The sequence below is a fragment of the Lathyrus oleraceus genome, chromosome 7 (genome assembly GCF_024323335.1).
Source record: "Lathyrus oleraceus cultivar Zhongwan6 chromosome 7, CAAS_Psat_ZW6_1.0, whole genome shotgun sequence".
In the NCBI taxonomy this organism is placed as follows: Eukaryota; Viridiplantae; Streptophyta; class Magnoliopsida; order Fabales; family Fabaceae; genus Lathyrus; species Lathyrus oleraceus.
In genome coordinates this window covers 378,250,535-378,271,156 of record NC_066585.1, presented here as the reverse complement: position 1 = coordinate 378,271,156, position 20,622 = coordinate 378,250,535, and the positions used below count along the sequence as shown (strand labels likewise).

Below are 20,622 nucleotides of genomic sequence, written 5' to 3'. Positions count from 1 at the left end.
GGCAATGGGTTTATCCATTCAAACACAAAATGTAAATAACTTGTATATTCTCTTCTCATCTCTTCAATCATGTTTGCACAAACAAATTTTTTCACAAAAACAATAACCTTACAACAAGTATGAAAAGGGCTCCCTAGGAGTACCTAGGATGTTTTGGGTGCCTAACACCTTCCCATTGCATAACCAACCCCCTTACCCAGATCTCTGATTCTCTTTTACTAGTTTTTGATTTGATAAAACTTTTAGGTTTTTGTTCGCTTTCTAACCATTCCTTTGGATAAATAGAAGTGCGGTGGCGACTCGACTTGTATGATTTACCTTGGATTTAGTCAATATCTCTAATGATAACGAATACCCCGCTACAGGTTCCATGTGACGTGTCATGTCAGTATAGTTGCCACACTGCATTACAACGTGTATGCCCAATCATCAAAACTTTCCACATGGCATGTCACACCAACTTCCTTAAAGGAAGTTGACGGGAGGTACCAAAAGTATGGATGACAAATATTAGGAAGAACATTATTTTAAGGATTATTTTTTGGGAACTAAAATTGAGTTATGGTATATGTAAGACCCCAATTTTGACCCTAAGATCCCTCATGATATCTCATCATATGCATTAGCATTAGGATCACACCTTGGCATCCTCCTTACCCCTCATTCATTGGGAGAGATCTCCAAGCACATTTGATTGTATCATACTTTGTTTTTCATTATTTACTAACCAAAATACCAAAAATATGTCAATGTATAGTTTATTGCTTTTGCAGGTGGTGTGTGTGATCACATATGCTCTATCAAGCTTATATCTAGGGTTTGAGACCCTCAATGCAAGGAGCTCAATCAAGAAATGGTCCACATTGGCTCTAAGTATCATATATGGATCCCCATGATCATCACATGTTATTTTGATCAAGAAATCATCAAGAGTTTGGAGTTTGTTTTCCTTGGAAATCCAATTCATCTGGGTATCTTCTGTGACTTCTTCAACAACTTTCTTCAATATTTGATCAATTACTTCAAGTGGTACTTCACATTACATCATCCTACACATATATGATCCTCCATGAGTCCCAAAAGTCAAGAGAATGTCAAGATAGCAAGTTGGTTCATGGTGGTTGATTAGAGAAAGTCAACTGGTCGAAATTGGGGTTCCCTAGACCCTATCTCCTACACTTTTTGTCATATGAAAATAATTCTAAGAGAAATGTTACTATAAATGACATTCCAAACAACTTTCATGTTGAAGTCTAGAGCTAGTTTTGCTTGTAAAGTCATTTTTTATGGTGAAAGATTATAGGTCATTTTGGTTGAACCCTAGTTTGGAGGTCAACTTCCCAAGACCATAACTTGCTCAATTTTTATGATATGAAAGCCATTCAAATTCCATGATCAATTTATGGACTATTGAGCAAGTTGTGATCTTGGGAAGTTATGGTCAAATTCCCAAGACCATAACTTTGCATTTGAGGAATTCTAAAGGTGGTGGGACTATTGTGTGTTGTGTTACTCTTCTATACAAGTGGGTTATTTCGCACTTGCCTCAGACACCTGCTTTTGTGGAGAACAAACAATGTCTATGGTGGTCTCAGAGACTTATGTCCCTCACTAATGATGATATAGTTTGGTATGACTCAGCCTTCAGTGGATTAGATATTATTGATAGTTGTGGTGAATTCTCTAATGTGCCCATCATTGGTACACAAGGAGGAATTAACCACAACCCTGCTTTGACTCTTTGTCAACTTGGGTTCCCCTTGAGAGACAAACCTAATAACTAAAAGGTATTTTCTATCAAGAGGGTAAAGATCCCCAACTTTTGAAGCAGAAGATGGTACATGCTTGGCATAATGTGCATAGGAAAGGAAGATCCGAGCTTGGTACGCGCAATTGGGTAGCTTTGGAAGCTTACACTACTTGGATGAAGAAGAGAGCTTTGGAGTTGAAGATGTCGTATGCTTGTGAGCGACCTATGTCTATGGTTGTGGTTGAGCTATTAACTCTCCCTAACCAAGATGTATAGGAGTTGGAAGACGCACTTGCCAAGATGAAATACGACAATGATGTGTGGGAAGAACGGTTCCATGCTTTGAGCTGAAAGCATGAGGAGTTGCAACTTAAGTCTAAGGATAAAGATGCGCTTATTGAACTTCTTGAAGACCGAGCAGTGAAGAGACAGAGAGAGCCAGAGGGTCCATCTTCCTCTAGTATGCCTCAACCTTCTGGTGCTTGGAAGAAGATTGTTGACCAGCTTGTCCTTGAGAAGGCTCAGATGAAGACTTCTTTTGAGTCCGAGATTCGACGCATCCAAAGGAAGTACGTTCCAACAACTAGATCTTCTTACACTGTTGTTAGGGGATCCTTAGGATGATTAGTTTCCTTTTCACTTGTATTTGTATTTTGGTTTCTGAAATTGTACTCAATGTAATCCTTCCAAAATTTATATGAATAAAAGAGATTTTATGGTCAAATCAAATTGTTACTATTATTTGATATTTGCAAATATAACTATGTATGTTCCTTGAAATTGAAAATAAACAAACAAAAACATTTCATTTCATGCATCATTTGCATAAACAGGTTTTTTTCCGCCAGATGTCTTATTGGTTATTCTTTTGTGCTTCAGCCAAGCTGACTCACCGATACAACACTCGCGTCAATCAACCGAGAATCATGGAACACTTAGAGCAAGAGAATCAAGAACTGAAGGATGAGATTGCTCGTCTAACTGCTATGATGGAGTCCGTTCTAGCTGCTTAGAATCAGTCTTTTCTAGCTCTCGCAACTCCTCCTCCTCAGAGGACTGTCATCTCAAAGGTTGCTACTTCAACCGTGACCATTGTTGCTACTCAATCTGGTCCGACTATGCCTGTCGGATTCCCATGGGGAATGCCACCGAATTTCATGCCTGAAGGGTTTGCACCCACATTTGCTTCTATGCCGGCATCTAGCCCGGTCATGTCCGTTCCACCTCCAGTTGTTCACACTCTGCCTCGTGTTGAGGACACCATCTATCATTCTGAGCCGTCTGAGGGCCTCTATGTTTATGAGAAGATGGACGAGATGAAGGATCAGTTCCTTGAGCTGCAAAAGGAATTGAAGATGTTGAGAGGAAGGGACTTGTTCGGTAAGAGTGCTATTGAACTTTGCTTAGTGCCGAATGTCAAGATCCCGGTGAAGTTCAAAGTCCATGACTTTGAAAAGTATAAGGGAAATACTTGTCCACTTAGTCATCTTTTCATGTATGCCAGGAAAATGTCAACGCAAACTGATAATGATCAGTTATTAATTCACTACTTCCAAGACAGTCTGATTGGTGCCGCTTTGAGGTGGTACATGGGGCTAGATAGTGCAAGTGTTCGCACATTTAATGATTTGGGTGAAGACTTTATGAAGCACTATAAGTACAATGTGCACATGGAGCCTAATAGAGACCAGCTAAGGTTTATGTCTCAAAAGGACAAAGAGACATTCAAAGAGTATGCCCATAGGTGGAGAGAGCTTGTTGCTCAAACCAATCCTCCGTTGGAAGAAAAGGAGATGACCAAGATTTTCTTTAAGACCCTGAGTTCATTTTATTACGAACGAATGAATGCCAGTGCCCCAGTGATTTTACCGAAATGGTAAACATGAGGATGAGGTTAGAGGAAGGAGTCTGAGAGGGACGTCTATCTAAAGAAGAGGTGTCATCAAGAAAGAAGTATGGAAGCAGTTTCGCCCGAAAGAAGGAAGGTGAATCTAATGCAGTGTCAGTAGGGAGGCAGAGAATGCCTCATGTCGAAAGAAATCCGCAACCATGTTAGCATCATCACCGGGTTTCATCAGTCAATATTTTCAAACAATCAATTAATGCTGGTTCAACAACAACGTCGACAACAACCGCAACAAAGAACAAATACCTACAACAACAACAATAAAATTTCGAGAGGAAGAAGGTCTCTTTAGACCCTATTCCTATGTCATATGCCAAACTATATCCATCTTTGGTTCTCAAGAACCTACTCCAACCAAGGAATCCGCCGCAAATTCCAGAACCAATCCCATGGTGGTATAAGCCAGAACTCCGTTGCGCCTTTCATCAAGGAGCTCCCGGTCATGATATCGAAAACTGTTACCCATTGAAGTATGAGGTCCATGTAAAGACAAAGAGTCAGACAACATACGATCGTAAGTTTCGATGATGACAAAAGACCATCATGCACGTCTACAAACAAATGCAACACATTACCCATCATATCCTTTTCTACGTTTGTCTAAACCTATTATAATGATTAAAAACATATGTGGACAAAGTGTGATCATGACGAAATGCATGAAAATCACAAAACACAGATTTATGCAGATTTGAAGGCATTGAGTCGACCATAAGGGTCAGCTCAAAGCTCACGGGTCAGCGCAAAACTCAGCTAAACTGGAGATTGGTCAGCGCATGCGTCTTTGCGTCGACCATAAGGGTCGGCGCATAACTCACGGGTTAGCGCATAAATCCCTTGCGTCGACCAGAGGTCAGCGCATGGCATAATGATGCTATCCTGGGTCAGCGCATGGAACCATGGGTCGACCATAGGGGTCGGCGCATCTCTCACGGCTCAGCGCACGCCGACCTATAGTCGACCGCTCGTGCGTAAACTCAGTTTTCTGAGTACTTTCCACTGTTTGAAAAGCTGTTATTTTTGGTTGGTTTGTCAGTTACTATATATATAGAAGTCAAAACACTTTTGTGCAGTAACATTTGTCAATTTGTATTCAAGTGTTCAAGGAAACAAGAAAGAGTGAAAAAGGTGTCCAAGATTCATCATCTTCATCTTCAACATTTCACAATACATCAACTGCACACAATTACTTTTGATGTGGTTCGTGATCGATTAAAGGTGATAAGGTTCGAAGCTGCGATTGGAGAATCCGGTTCAAGTTGAAGCTTGTGACAGGTTCTTTCTTGAATAAAACCGTTAGGGTTTTGTCCTCCAATACGGGTTTGTGTTTGGGGGTTTTTGGACAAATCGCTTCATCAATATTCAGCCGAGCGAAGGTGATTGAGAAGAGGAAGTCTTCATCAGTCTAGTAGCGGATTTGGTGACATTGAAGTGAAGGATTCGGGTTCAACTCGTTGTGTTTGAGATCAGCCAGGCCGAGGGTTTGAAGAACGGAAGATTCTTCAACAAAGGGGCTGGAATCGGAGGTCTAGCAACAACGATCGAAGGTCTTGATTCATCTTGAATCAAGGAGCAAGGATAGGAAGCATCATTCAACACATTGGAAGTTCTGTTGTTTACATGTTTTGCAATCCTTGTATAAACGATTAAATTTCACAGATGATATCTAATTAATCATCTCAATTTTATTTTTAGAATTGAGGGCAGACGTACCCTGAAGCGAGGACGGCGGGGAACTGCCTCATCAAATCTCTGTCTTCTTTAATTTTCTGCATAAGTGTCTTTCAGCTTAAAAAATTAAGTGATTTTAGTTTAAGCAATTTTACCAAACGTTGATATAAGTTGAGTAAGAGATTAAAACTGTTGTTTGAATACAAAGTACAACAGTATATTGTACTAGATAAATTTGAATTACTTACTCAACTCAAATATCTCTTGGAGTGTATGCACACCAAGTGTTTGTTAATTTGCATAAGCTAAAGTTGTCTTAAGTTTGCTTCCAGTTTAAATTTGGTATTTTGGATCATTGGAACTAGGCTTGCTAGTTAGTGAAATATATCAATTGAGTGTGCAAATAGTGTAGTGATTTGGATTTCTTTTTATCTCTAATCCATTAGCTTAAACGCATATCCGGTTTTCCAATAACGGTTCGTTTTAGACTAAAATTTTCTTCGGCCGCTTCCGCACTTAAAACAAATTTTCAAAACCAATTTTCTTTCAAATTGGTAGCGCCGACTCAAGTTTTAATTGGGATCTATTCAACCCCCCCTTCTAGATCCGTGCCATAGTCTAACAAGTGGTATCAGGAGCTCCGGTTCACTCCGTGCTTCAAAATACAACTTTGATAGAAAATGGCTAACGAACCTAAAGGGGCTTATAATAGAGCTCCCGTTTTCAATGGTGAAAATTATAGTTATTGGAAAGACTGTATGCGGGTGGACATAAATTCCATAGATAGAAAAATATGGAATGTTATTCTCAATGGTCCAATTCAAATAACCATGACCAATGAGAACAACGAAGTGGTGCCTAAGCCCGAAGCACAATGGACCGATGATGATGAAAAGAAATACAATTATGATTGGAAAGCCAAAAATATCCTAATCTCCTCATTAGGCGTAGATGAATACTATCGTGTATCCCATTGTCCTACTGCTAAGGCTATGTGGGATTCACTACAAATTGCCCATGAGGGGACGAATGATGTTAAATTGGCTAGAATCAATACACTAACACAAGAGTTTGATCTCTTCTTCATGGAGCAAGGGGAAACCATTACTGACATGCAAAAGAGATTCACTCATCTCATCAATCGATTACATTCACTTGGTAGGCCTGTTTCCAATGATATTGCTACTAATAAGATCTTAAGATGTCTTAACAGGGAATGGCAGCCGAAAGTGACCGCCATCAAAGAGGCAAATGATCTTACCACATTGGACTTGACAACATTGTTCGGTAAACTACAAGAACACGAACAAGTTCTCTTAAGCCTGGAACAACACGAAAAGAAAGATAAGAAAGACAAAGCAAAGGTGAGTGAAAAGAAATCAATAGCTCTAAAGACTTCCTCCTCAAAGTCTCAAGCAAAAGAGCAAAGTGATTATTCATCGAGTGACGAAGAAGAAGAGGACAAGAGTGAAGATATGGGGTTGTTCGTCAAACGCTACAACCGTTACGTGAGAAAGAACGGCATCCAACATTCCGAGAAGAACTTGGTAAACTTCCGGAAGCAATCTAGGTTCTCTAAAAATGATGACTCAAAAGGAAAAACAACTAGAGGGTCGTGCTATAAGTGTGGAAAGCCGGGTCACTACAAACCGGACTGTCCGATGAATAAAAAGATAAAAGAAAAAGATTCATACAAATCACACAAGAAACCATCAAGGCCAAGGAGAGCATACATAGCTTGGGAAAGCGATAGCGACTCCTCCGATGATGAAAGTTCTAGTGATGAAGATGAAAATGCAAATCTATGTCTTTCTGCTCATCAAAAGAACAAAAAGAAACAGGTATGACATGCTAAATATAAAAAATCCTCTAGTATGTCTCATCATGAATTGCAAACTGCTTTTGATACTTTACACTATGAAGCGAAAGAGGCCTTTAAAAGGCTTGCCTCAAATAAGAAAAAAATTTCTCATTTGGAACATAAAATTCAAGAATACGAACGGAAACTTGAGGCACTTAAAGCTTCTATAGTGGAAAGCACAAAAACAAGTTATGAGGACCTTAGAAGTAAAATGATGAACTTTGGGTGTGATACTTGTTACATTTGGCAAGGTGAAGTAAGAAATCTAAAGGCCAAACTTGACAAGTCTCTTGAGCCCAAGATTACTTTTGCTATCGACAAATCAAACTTTCGAAAAAGTATGGTTAATCCATATCAAAAATATAAATATGTTATAAAGGATGAAGATAGCAAAAGCAATCCAAATGTAAATTTCTCTTATCTCTATTGTTGCAAGAAAGGCCATTCCATTGCTAAATGTAGATTTATGAGTTTTTTAGTTCCTAAAGGCATTTATCAATGGATGCCCAAATGCAACCATTTTGTTCCTCACCACTCAGGACCCAATAAGCAATTGGGTACCTTCTCTTGTTAATTATCTTGTCACAGGTACAATGCCTCGAGACTACCGAGAGAAGATGGGTTCTCGACAGTGGATGCTCAAGGCACATGTCAGATGACATATCTCTCTTCATTGACTTTGTGGCTAAGAAGAAGGGATATGTAACTTATGGTGACAACAACCGTGGAGAAATACTTGGTAAAGGTAGTGTAGGTAACCCTTCTTCCACTACTATTTCTGATGTATTGCTTGTCGAAGGTATTAAACACAATCTACTTAGCATCAGTCAATTATGTGACAAAGGATACAATGTATCGTTTTCAAAAGATTGTTGCAAAATTGTACATAATGATGATAAGAAGAGTATGTTTAATGGCCTACGTGTGAACAATGTCTATATGCTTGACTTAAATGAAGTATCATTAACAAGTGACAAATGCCTCGTAACAATGAGTGAAGATTCATGGTTATGGCATAGGCGTTTAGCACATGTTAACTTTGACTTACTTAACAAAATAGTCTCAAAAGATCTAGTCCTAGGTCTCCCCAAAATTAAGTTCACCAATGATCACCTTTGTGATGCTTGTCAAAAGGGGAAGCAAACGAGGATCTCATTTAAATCCAAAAATATCGTTTCAACAACGAGACCTCTCGAGCTTCTCCATATGGATTTATTTGGGCCATCTAGGATTAAAAGTCTAGGAGGAAACTATTACGGTTTCGTAATAGTGGACGACTTTTCTCGATTTTGTTGGACTATTTTCTTAGTAAGTAAGAGCGACACATTCGCCGCCTTTGAACGTTTTGCTAAGCTTTCTCAAAATAAACTGAATACAAACATTGTTGCAATTAGAAGCGATCATGGAGGTGAGTTTGAAAATCACTTATTTGAAGAATATTGCGGTAACCATGGTATTGATCATAACTTCTCCGCTCCACGTACTCCTCAACAAAATGGGGTTGTGGAGCGTAAAAATCGAATTTTGGAAGAATTGGGAAGAACAATGATCAATGAAAGTGGCTTACCGAAATATTTTTGGGCTGACGCCATTAGTACGGCTTGTTACGTTCTGAATAGGGTGCTCATTCGCCCCATTCTAAACAAAACACCGTATGAACTTTTAAAAGGGCGAAAGCCAAACGTTTCTCACTTACATGTCTTTGGTTGCAAATGTTTTGTATTGAACAATGGAAAGGAAAACTTAGGGAAATTCGATTCCAAGGCCGACGAAGGTATCTTCCTCGGATACTCTCAATCTAGCAAAGCATATAGAATTTACAACAAACGATTACTTGCTGTAGAAGAGTCTGTACATGTCACTTTTGATGAATCCAATCCGAGAAACGTCGGAAAGGGTAGTGTTTTTCATGGTGCGGGTACATCTACCAAAGACATACTCAAAGGTGGCGAGCCGGGGATTGATCAAACTGACATAGTCAAAATTGAGGAGGACAAAGATGTACACCATGAGGAAACCGAGGTAGTTCATCCGCCTTCAAACGATGATCTCCCTCAAGCTTGGAAGTCTTCCAAAGACCATCCAATCGACAACATTCTCGGAGACATCTCAAAGGGTGTAACAACTCGATCTAAGCTAAGTAATTTCTGTTATCACTTCGCTTTCGTTTCGCAGATGGAACCTAAAAACCCTAAAGAAGCCCTACTCAATGAACACTGGTTTTTATCAATGCAGGAGGAACTTAATCAGTTCACCAGAAATGAGGTTTGGGACCTTGTCCCTCCTCCGCGAGATCATCGAGTAATCGGCACCCGATGGGTGTTTAGGAACAAGCTGGACGAAAACGGGGTAATAACCCGTAATAAGGCGCGTTTAGTCGCGCAAGGGTATAACCAAGAGGAAGGCATCGACTATGAGGAAACTTATGCGCCGGTTGCCCGACTCGAGGCTATACGCCTTCTCCTTGCTTTCGCTTGTGCGAAAGACTTTAAGCTATTCCAAATGGATGTCAAGAGTGCGTTCCTTAACGGTCACATAAATGAAGAGGTTTATGTCGCACAACCTCCGGGTTTCGAATCCCATGAGTATCCTGATCATGTTTATAAACTAAAAAGAGCTTTGTATGGCCTCAAACAAGCTCCTAGAGCTTGGTATGAGAGACTAAGCAAATTCTTACTCGATCAAAAATACTCAAGAGGAAAGGTTGACACAACCCTCTTCATTAAACGTCAAGGAAAGCACTTGATATTAGTGCAAATTTATGTAGATGATATCATATTTGGATCTACTAACATGAATCTTGTGAGAGAGTTTTCTGACCTTATGCAGGGGGAATTCGAGATGAGTATGATGGGGGAGCTCACATACTTTCTCGGTCTGCAAATTAAACAGCTCAAAGAAGGAACTTTCGTGAGCCAGACAAAGTACTGTTTGGACCTTATCAAGAGATTTGACATGGCAAAAGCTAAGGCCATAGACACCCCCATGCCTACTTGTACAAACTTGAACAAAGATGAAGACGGTAAGGAAGTAGATGTAAAACGGTATAGAGGTATGATTGGTTCACTCCTTTATCTTACTGCTTCTCGTCCCGATATTATGTTTAGCGTATGCATGTGCGCAAGATATCAATCATGTCCCAAGGAATCCCATTTAAAAGCTGTTAAACGAATATTTCGATACCTATCCGGTACTCCGAAGTATGGACTATGGTATTCCAAAGGTAATGATTGTTCATTGGTAGGCTTCTCCGATTCCGATTTTGCCAGTTGCAAATCGGATAGGAAAAGCACCAGTGGCACTTGTCACTTATTTTCAAACTCTTTGGTCAGTTGGCATAGCAAGAAACAGGTTTCAGTTGCTTTGTCAACCGCCGAAGCGGAATACGTTGCCGCCGGTAGTTGTTGTGCCCAAATCCTATGGATTAAGCAACAACTATTGGATTTTAACCTCAAACTTGAACGTATTCCCATTTTTTGTGATAATACAAGTGCCATTAACCTGACCAAGAATCATGTGCTACATTCTCGCACCAAACATATCGAAATTCGACACCACTTTCTTCGGGATCATGTAGAGAAAGGTGACATTGTGTTTGAACATGTCAATACTGAAAATCAACTAGCGGACATTTTCACAAAGCCGCTAGCCACTGAACCTTTCTTTCATATCCGCCGAGAACTTGGCATTCTCGATATTTTGGAACGGGCACTATAATCTGTTGTTTTACCTTATTCCATATAAGACTTTAATCCTGTACTTCTAACAAATTTATGTTGTTGTAAGCACAAGTTTATCGTTCACCAAGTCACTCAGGCATCGAGGTGATACTGTTCCTCTCTTTCTCTCTCTGCAAAGTCTCATGATTAAAATAATTATACCTCATAATGATATTGTTTATATATATATGATCTCTCTCTTTGGATGTTTATTGCTGTATGAATTGTTAATTATGCATCAAAACTGTCATCGCATGTGCTCAATAGTGAAAAATTGAAATTTGGACTGTATGAGTCGACCGCAGCAGGGCTATGGTCGACGCACGCTTAAATAATTTCTGCATTTTCTCAAAAATCAAACAGTATGCGTCGACGCATACAGGGCTATGGTCGACGCATCGCTCAAAAATTTCGTTTTTCTGCAGAAAAATTTAAATCGTATTTCATGTATTCCCATTCAAAAAGCATCATTAAGTGTGCATTTACATTCCATCATCTTTCAAACTACCCACTACTTTGTAACTTGCATCTACCTAGTGGCTATTGTTCCTTGATCTTCCATCTTCCCAAAACCCTAACCTTTCCTCTATAAATAGGGAGAAACCTCTCTCTAGCAGAATCACTCTCAAAAACCCTTCATAAACCTTCACTCTATACCCAAACACTTAGTTTTAAACCTGCTCAAATGGCTTCCGCATCACGCAGACCTTCTGGCAAGAGATCCCGAAAATCATCCGCCGCATCTCTCCCCATATCTGCTGTATCACTCGTTCCACCCGCTCGCGTCGAAGCCTTCAAAAAAGATATCGGCAAAAGAGGAGTTGTGCAACAATATGCGTTCTACAAACTTACCGTTGAACGCATGCACCTCGCTCAAATCATGGCTCTGCTGCAGCATCAAGGCTTTATCAACTTCTTGGAATGCAACACTAAATACAGTGAAGACCTTGTCCGAGTGTTCTACGCCGGTCTTCATGACAACTTTCGCGGGCACAAGTTTTCCTCCAGAATTGGCCCGACAAAGGTACCGCTTAAATCAAATATCTGGAACCAATATTTTGATATGTCTGTGGATGATGCTGAAAATCCTCTACCTGAGGTAACTGACTCTCGCCACATAGATGGCTACGAGTTTAAGAGTGCATTAAATGACATGCTGAAACGGCCATATCCTGATGAGTTTGTGAACAGTGACGCGTTCCCACGAACTGTCACTGCCGGCAAGCTGAAAGCCGGAGAAAGGATTCTTCAGTGGATTGTCTCACGCATCCTGCGACCAAAGAAGGGCGGTCTCTCCAGAGTCGAACAGGCCGAGGTTCATCTGATTTACATTCTGAAAAATAAGAAGAAAATCAACTGGTCGTACTACATTGCCAGTAGAATGTATAATCTACGTGATTCCGGACGAGGAATGGCTCTTGCCTACGGATCCTTCATTCAAGAAGTCCTTACTGCAGCCAACGTTAATCATCCATCTTTCCCATACACTTCCATCTCATCTGACAAAGAGTTTAGCACAAAAATTATGTCTATGATGGGATATCTTTGGTGCAATGAGCGGAGAACGTATAAGTTTGTTAGAAGAGGAAATGTTCCTGCAGATGATGACAGTGATGAAAGCGAAGAACAAGAAGATGAAGAGGAAAATGAAGAAGAGGAAGCCAGGCACAATTTTGATCACAATGGTGGAGATGATAGTCCTCCACCCGTTGACACACATGACTACTCCGACTCCGCTTGGGTTCAGCAGTCGCATACAACTGAAGAAGATGTTCCACGCTGGGGTGGCTGGGGTGAATGGAAACATACGGGCTGGTCAACTCAACGTCAATTTTACCAGCCGTATCACCAAGATGATGAAAAATCTCCTCCATCCCCTCCACAGCAAGCAGAATCTTCAGAACTGTTGGATATGATGCGCAATATGCAGATCGCTCAACAGTCTTTCATGCAAGCTCAAGATGAGCGCTATGCTCATATTAACGAGCAACTTCAAGCCCAAAATGAGCGTCTCGACACCTTCTCTACAAGCATGAATGACCGGTTTGCAGCCTTTTCGACGTCATTTGAACTTCAGGAAAGGTCGATCGACGAGAGTCTCAAGCATCTGAACGGTGTCACCGAATACCTATCATCTCTGGCTGACCCTTACAAAAACCCAGGCATTTGTTATCATCCAGGACACCGCCACTAGGACATAGACATTCACATGCACTTTGTAGTTTGATTGTTCTTTTGAATGTATTTCTCTGTTTTACGTGCTCTTAATAAATGACGATTGCTCAGAAATGACATTGGTGTGTTATTATTATCTGTTTATGTTATTTCCTGTGAAATTTCCTTGTTATCTTGAATAATCACTCTGTCTCTCTTTTTGATGTTGTCAAAGGGGGAGAAAAAGTGCACAAAGCAGACATCCACAAATGCCCACAACTAACAGTCGCTTTCTGCAGATAGCCTTAGATTACAAAAGAAAGGGGGAGTGTGCAAAATGTGTCAATACCGCATGCTGTTTGTCACATTGATTTATACAGGTTGTCATCATCAAAAAGGGGGAGTATGTAAAGACAAAGAGTCAGACAACATACGATCGCAAGTTTCGATGATGACAAAAGACCATCATGCACGTCTACAAACAAATGCAACACATTACCCATCATATCCTTTTCTACGTTTGTCTAAACCTATTATAATGATTAAAAACATATGTGGACAAAGTGTGATCATGACGAAATGCATGAAAATCACAAAACACAGATTTATGCAGATTTGAAGGCCTTGAGTCGACCATAAGGGTCAGCTCAAAGCTCACGGGTCAGCGCAAAACTCAGCTAAACTGGAGATTGGTCAGCGCATGCGTCTTTGCGTCGACCATAAGGGTCGGCGCATAACTCACGGGTTAGCGCATAAATCCCTTGCGTCGACCAGAGGTCAGCGCATGGCATAATGATGCTATCCTGGGTCAGCGCATGGAACCATGGGTCGACCATAGGGGTCGGCGCATCTCTCACGGCTCAGCGCACGCCGACCTATGGTCGACCGCTCGTGCGTAAACTCAGTTTTCTGAGTACTTTCCACTGTTTGAAAAGCTGTTATTTTTGGTTGGTTTGTCAGTTACTATATATATAGAAGTCAAAACACTTTTGTGCAGTAACATTTGTCAATTTGTATTCAAGTGTTCAAGGAAACAAGAAAGAGTGAAAAAGGTGTCCAAGACTCATCATCTTCATCTTCAACATTTCACAATACATCAACTGCACACAATTACTTTTGATGTGGTTCGTGATCGATTAAAGGTGATAAGGTTCGAAGCTGCGATTGGAGAATCTGGTTCGAGTTGAAGCTTGTGACAGGTTCTTTCTTGAATAAAACCGTTAGGGTTTTGTCCTCCAATACGGGTTTGTGTTTGGGGGTTTTTGGACGAATCGCTTCATCAATATTCAGCCGAGCGAAGGTGATTGAGAAGAGGAAGTCTTCATCAGTCTAGTAGCGGATTCGGTGACATTGAAGTGAAGGATTCGGGTTCAACTCGTTGTGTTTGAGATCAGCCGGGCCGAGGGTTTGAAGAACGGAAGATTCTTCAACAAAGGGGCTGGAATCGGAGGTCTAGCAACCACGATCGAAGGTCTTGATTCATCTTGAATCAAGGAGCAAGGATAGGAAGCATCATTCAACACATTGGAAGTTCTGTTGTTTACATGCTTTGCAATCCTTGTATAAACGATTAAATTTCACAGGTGATATCTAATTAATCATCTCAATTCTATTTTTAGAATTGAGGGCAGACGTACCCCGAAGCGAGGACGGCGGGGGAACTGCCTCATCAAATCTCTGTCTTCTTTAATTTTCTGCATAAGTGTCTTTCAGCTTAAAAAATTAAGTGATTTTAGTTTAAGCAATTTTACCAAACGTTGATATAAGTTGAGTAAGAGATTAAAACTGCTGTTTGAATACAAAGTACAACAGTATATTGTACTAGATAAATTTGAATTACTTACTCAACTCAAATATCTCTTGGAGTGTATGCACACCAAGTGTTTGTTAATTTGCATAAGCTAAAGTTGTCTTAAGTTTGCTTCCAGTTTAAATTTGGTATTTTGGATCATTGGAACTAGGCTTGCTAGTTAGTGAAATATATCAATTGAGTGTGCAAATAGTGTAGTGATTTGGATTTCTTTTTATCTCTAATCCATTAGCTTAAACGCATATCCGGTTTTCCAATAACGGTTCGTTTTAGACTAAAATTTTCCTCGGCCGCTTCCGCACTTAAAACAAATTTTCAAAACCAATTTTCTTTCAAATTGGTAGCGCCGACTCAAGTTTTAATTGGGATCTATTCAACCCCCCCTTCTAGATCCGTGCCATAGTCTAACAGTCCAGAAGCTAGTAAAAAGTGGGATGATGTCCTTCGAGGACCGTGCGCCGAATGTAAAAGCTAACCCATTGCCCGCTCATGGTAATTCCTCTGTTAATATGGTAGATGGTTGTCCAGGAAGTTTCTGAGTGTTCGATGTGCGACGTATTCGTGGGTCCTTGGTGGAGATGCATAGGACCCTGTGTACCATCAATTATTGTGAGCACGAACATGATGGTTGTGCAATTTGCAGTGTAAACCCCCGTGGATGTTTGATCGTCAAGAGAGATATCCAGAAGTTGATGGATGAGAATGTAATTTAGATTCAACAGTCGAGGGATATAGTACCAGTATTTAAGAACCTGGAGCGGGTAGTGATTCAGTTTGACAGCAACAGCAGTAACAACATCAACAAATCGATATCGCCGTTAGTGATACGGTTAGCGGGCCCCATCCCGTATGCTTCCAATAGAGCTGTTCCTTACCAGTATAATGCTACCATGATAGATAATGGTCAATAGGTTTCGTTGCCTACGACCAATTTTGTTGTGAATATTGCAGATATTGCGAAGGTGACCCGTAGCGGTCGTGTGTTTGGTCCAGTATTTCCAAAGGATGTAGAAGAGGTTGTAGTCAGTAAGAAGGTAGAGGTACATGTGGTGAACCCAGTTAGTGCTCCAATGCGTCAGTCTGGTGAATCCAGCAAATTGAAGCCTAATGATGATGATGAAGTACTAAGATTAATCAAGAAAAGTGAATTTAATGTGGTGGAGCAGCTACTCCAAACTCCTTCAAAAATTTCAGTGTTGTCTCTGCTCATGAATTCTGAAGCGCACAGAGAAGCACTGCAAAGGGTGTTGGAGCAAGCTTACGTCGAGCATGATGTAACTGTGGATCAATTTGACCACATTGTGGCTAACATCACTTCCTACAATAACTTGAGCTTTTGTGATGAAGAACTTCCCGAGGAAGGTAGAAATCACAATCTGGCACTACATATATCGATGAACTGTAAGGAGGATGCATTGTCAAATGTGTTGGTTGATACTAGTTCTTCTTTGAATGTACTCCCCAAATCAACTATGTCCAGATTATCCTATCAAGGCGCCTCGATGAGGTATAGTGGCGTGATTGTCAAGGCATTTGATGGTTCTCGCAAGACTGTTATAGGAGAAGTAGAACTTTCAGTAAAGATAGGTCCGAGTGATTTTCATATTACTTTTAAAGTAATGGATATCCACCCGGCCTATAGCTGCTTGTTGGGAAGGCCATGGATCCATGAGGCTGAAGTTGTGACATCTTGTCATACTCTGAAATTCGCCCCACCCTTCTCGTAATCCTATAGGCCAATGGTCTGACATTTGCATATCATCTTCATACATTTCATTTGAATAAGCATGGTTCAATCCAGTTTATGAGTCGCACAGGTGAATCCATCAGTTCATGGCCTGTTATCATGACAGTCATCATTTCGTCGTCGTGCCAATAATTGTTCTGATTAATTCTAATATCGTATTAATTTCAATTTCAAATTAACTTTTGAAGTGTAAGTTGATTTCGTGGTTATAGTTGACCTTTGAAGTCAAATTGATTTTGGGAAATTGAATCATTTTTTGCATGAAGCCCAATCCATTTTCAATAAACCAATTCCATATTTTACCCCATATCCAACCCAATTCAAATTCATTATCCATTTTACAACATTATCCATTTTACAACATAATCCATATCCAAATCCAAATGTCCAATTTCTAGATCCATATGTCCAATTACCACAAAGCCGGGCCATTATCCAAATTTATTAAGCCAATTAAAAGAAAGTGAATACAACAGGCAAAATATGTTATTGAAATTGGAAATGTAATTGGAAAAGAAGGCCACCAAGAAGTAAGGCATAAACCGCGAAAGTGCACAAGCGGCAATAAGCCATTCCAAAAAGTTCACATATCTAGAACCATTTCTCTTCAAAAAATTTCTTAACCTTAACCAAAGCTGTTGCACAAAACATACACCGTTACTAAAGCCTCAACCAAAACTAACTTCAACAAGCTGCAAACGACATCAACAATAGCTACCACCAAGCCAAAATGGAACGGAAATCCTAAAGCGAAACTCAAAGCTACAAGCTGCATAACGCATTGACAAAATGACATTGTAAACTAGATTCACGAACAGCTACAAAACGGCACATCTCCAAACGCGAGCAAACCAAACTGAAAACAAACAAAACGCAGCTTCAAAAAACAAGTGCCAAAATGCGAAACGCATAAGCGACAATGAATTAAACAAAAACGGCATCAAAACGGAATTAAAACGACATTGAAAAATTCTGAAATGCAAGCTTCGATTTATATAAATACTCTGATTCACGGCGATTTTTGGCTCTCGAATCTTCTTCCCTCTCTCCAATTTCTAACAAACTCTTCCATTCTTTTTCTTTCTCCTTGAACTCCACCAAAGCTCAACCAAATTTCCATAACCGTTTCTACCACACACGAACCGCAACGACCACCGCCCAACAAAGTCTCGCCGGAATCCGCATCGAAGCACCGCACCGTAGCAATTCTTGTAGCTGCTGTGTAGATCGAACCGCCGAGAATTCACAAAGCCAAACCATAATCTCCACGGGATACACAGCCACAAAGAGCAGTCGCGACGGAAGAAACGTGTAACCAAACGGGAGAAGAAGTGCGGAGAATCGGAGTTTCGCGAGTTCCGAATTCAGTTTCACCGACGAATCCTCCGCTATCACCGACGCCGGTAGGTTCCCTTATTCGCTTCACACCGATCGATTTTGCCTGTTGTAGTTTGAATCGGATTCCGATGTTGTGCCGTGAGTTTCCACCGTGCGATACATTTCTGTTTCCGACTCGATTTGAATCGAGTTTTAGCTAGGTGAATGTGACTCGATACGAGTAAACTCTGGTGGTAATGCCGGCGACGCCAGGTCCGGTGAGACCTTCCTCTTTCCTTACGGCATCGTCGCCGCGATTCGTTGAAGGAGAAGAAGCTTGGTTAGCCATTTTGAACCAATGTATTGGCCTTAGGGAACCAGGTTTGGGCCTTAGCCCAATGACCTTCATCCACGATACTGCACCCTGCCTTGCCCATGCACCCCCAACGAATGGGCCTGATTGTCCAGATCAGGGTCTGTTCTGCTTTGCCTTGATCCACTTTGACAGATTTGTTTCTTGGACTCTTATTTTCTACCATTGGATTAGCTATTAGGATACTTGCATTCTGATTGTTTTTTAGGTAATCATTAGACTAATTAGAAATACTTAGGTAATTAGGATAATTGTTTATGACTGATTGATTTTTAATTTTAGATATTAATAGGAGTATTAATTTTAGATTTTAATTTGTAAATCCTTTAGAATATTAATGAGAAATATTAAATCCTTTAGAATTTTAGAAAGTTGAAACATGAGATTTTAGGTTCTTAATTAGGAATTATCAATTTTAATTATTATAATTAATTAGATATTAAGAATATAGTTAGAATTTTTAGAAATATTAAGAAGTAGATAGTTTGAGAAATTAGGTAGTTTTTGGAGAAATTAGAAAATAATTTTAGAATTCTAGAGTTTAATTAGGAATATTAAATTTAGGTTGGTTTAGAACTTTAGAAACTAGAATGGATTAGATTTAATTTCTTTATTTAGAAATTTCATAAAATAGAAATTTAATTCAATGTTAACCATAATGGTGAATTGATGATTTTGCCCTTAGACTTAGAAGTAGGCTAATTTTGCATGCTCCCCTAGTTGTAGGACTTATAGAATTTTTCAATTGCTAGCTATTATCTTGCATGTGCCCTTAGTTTTAAGATTTGATTAAATTTTAGATTTAATTTCTGCTTGAATGATTTTATTTCTGCACTCCCTTGTACTTTACGTGTACCCCCTTCCCTTTCCGATGTACGCATTTACTTACTTTCTTTTATTGCTTTATAGTTACTCCTTAGGCATTAGGAACGTTCACCCATTCAAAATCGATAATCAAACCCTTGATCCAACGTCAAGCGGTCTCTTTCTCAAATAAAAAACAATAAGCAAACCCTTGATCCAACGTCAAGCGGTCTCTTTTCTAAAATAAAACTCAAAGACATAATAAATGGCGATTAGGATCGTACGTCACGAGCCTTAAGCGATAAAGAAGGGATGAGGATGGAGCTTTCCTACACTCATTCTGAATGCTTCGAACACAAGACGTTTGGCTTGCTAGTTTGAGGCATTCACCTTTATCCATAGTCTTTAGTGCAATCCGAAATCAATAACACTTTATCAAAAACATAAAAACAACTCAATGCATTCAAACCTTTTGTTTGAGCCTTAGGGCGACACCATCGAAAACCCTTCTTCAAGGTAATAAAATAAACTAAACAAACAAACAATTTTAAACCCACGAACTACGGACGCTCTGATTTCTCACTTCAACAAGTGGGCATACGTAGGCACGAGGATCCATTCATTGGCGAGCATACTAATTTAAAATCTACATCCACTCCGTAAACCTTTGGTAAGCAAACATTCGATAAACAACACACACTTAAGCGCAAATATCCTAGATGGTTCCCATGGAGTACCATGGATGTGAGGGGTGCTAATACCTTCCCCTTGCATAACCGACTTCCGAACCTGTTCGTGGTTGCGATGACCATACTTTGGGGTTTTCTCGATATTTTCCATTTCCTTTGGAATAAATAAAAACCGATGGTGACTCTGTATTTTTCGCGTAGCGGCAGCTGGTGACTCTGCTGGGGACTCCTCCTTAAGCAAGTCAAGCGTAATTTAGGTTTCTTCCTCGCATGTGTGTATGTTTATCTTTTTGATTGTTTGCCTTATTTATTGCCTTTTGCTTTAAATTTTATGATCTAACATGTGGATTCCATGATTCTATGATACCAAGTGGATGGTACTTCAATTGCAAGTAACCTTGTGAGAAAGACTCTCTACCCGAGTCTAGAGTGCAAACTTGAGATAGGAGAGGTTGAGTAGTATGGGTCATCGAGAAGCTTTTCTCGTAAGGGTCGATACGAGAACCTCGCTTAGAGTAGATTCTCTTGGAGATGTTGACGGCCGTCAAGCTTTTGGCATAAGCGATCAATGTCTTCATTTGGATCCATGACTCTAAGGACCTTTGTAGAACATTAAACCTATGGCCTATTAAGATTGATGGTCGCGTAGTGCGGGTCCCCGAGAAGCTTTTCTCGCGTGGGTCGGCACGAAGATCTCACTCAAAGTATATTTTCTTGATGGAGTTGACGACCGGAAAGCTTTTGCCGTAAGCAGCAAACAGTCAAGGAGGCCCGTGACTTTGAGACCCTTGTCTAGAACCCGGTGTCGATGGTCGTGTAAT

General features: G+C 40.1%; 1 long non-coding RNA gene across 1 annotated transcript; it reads right to left on the bottom strand.

Annotated features, from left to right (window-relative positions):
- Positions 1–17,082: 17,082 nt before the first annotated feature.
- Positions 17,083–18,492, bottom strand: LOC127105896 (uncharacterized). Its single transcript, XR_007795164.1, has 2 exons — positions 17,622–18,492; positions 17,083–17,474 (listed from the first exon to the last, which is right to left on the bottom strand). It is a non-coding gene; the product is annotated as an uncharacterized LOC127105896 (long non-coding RNA).
- Positions 18,493–20,622: the final 2,130 nt, after the last annotated feature.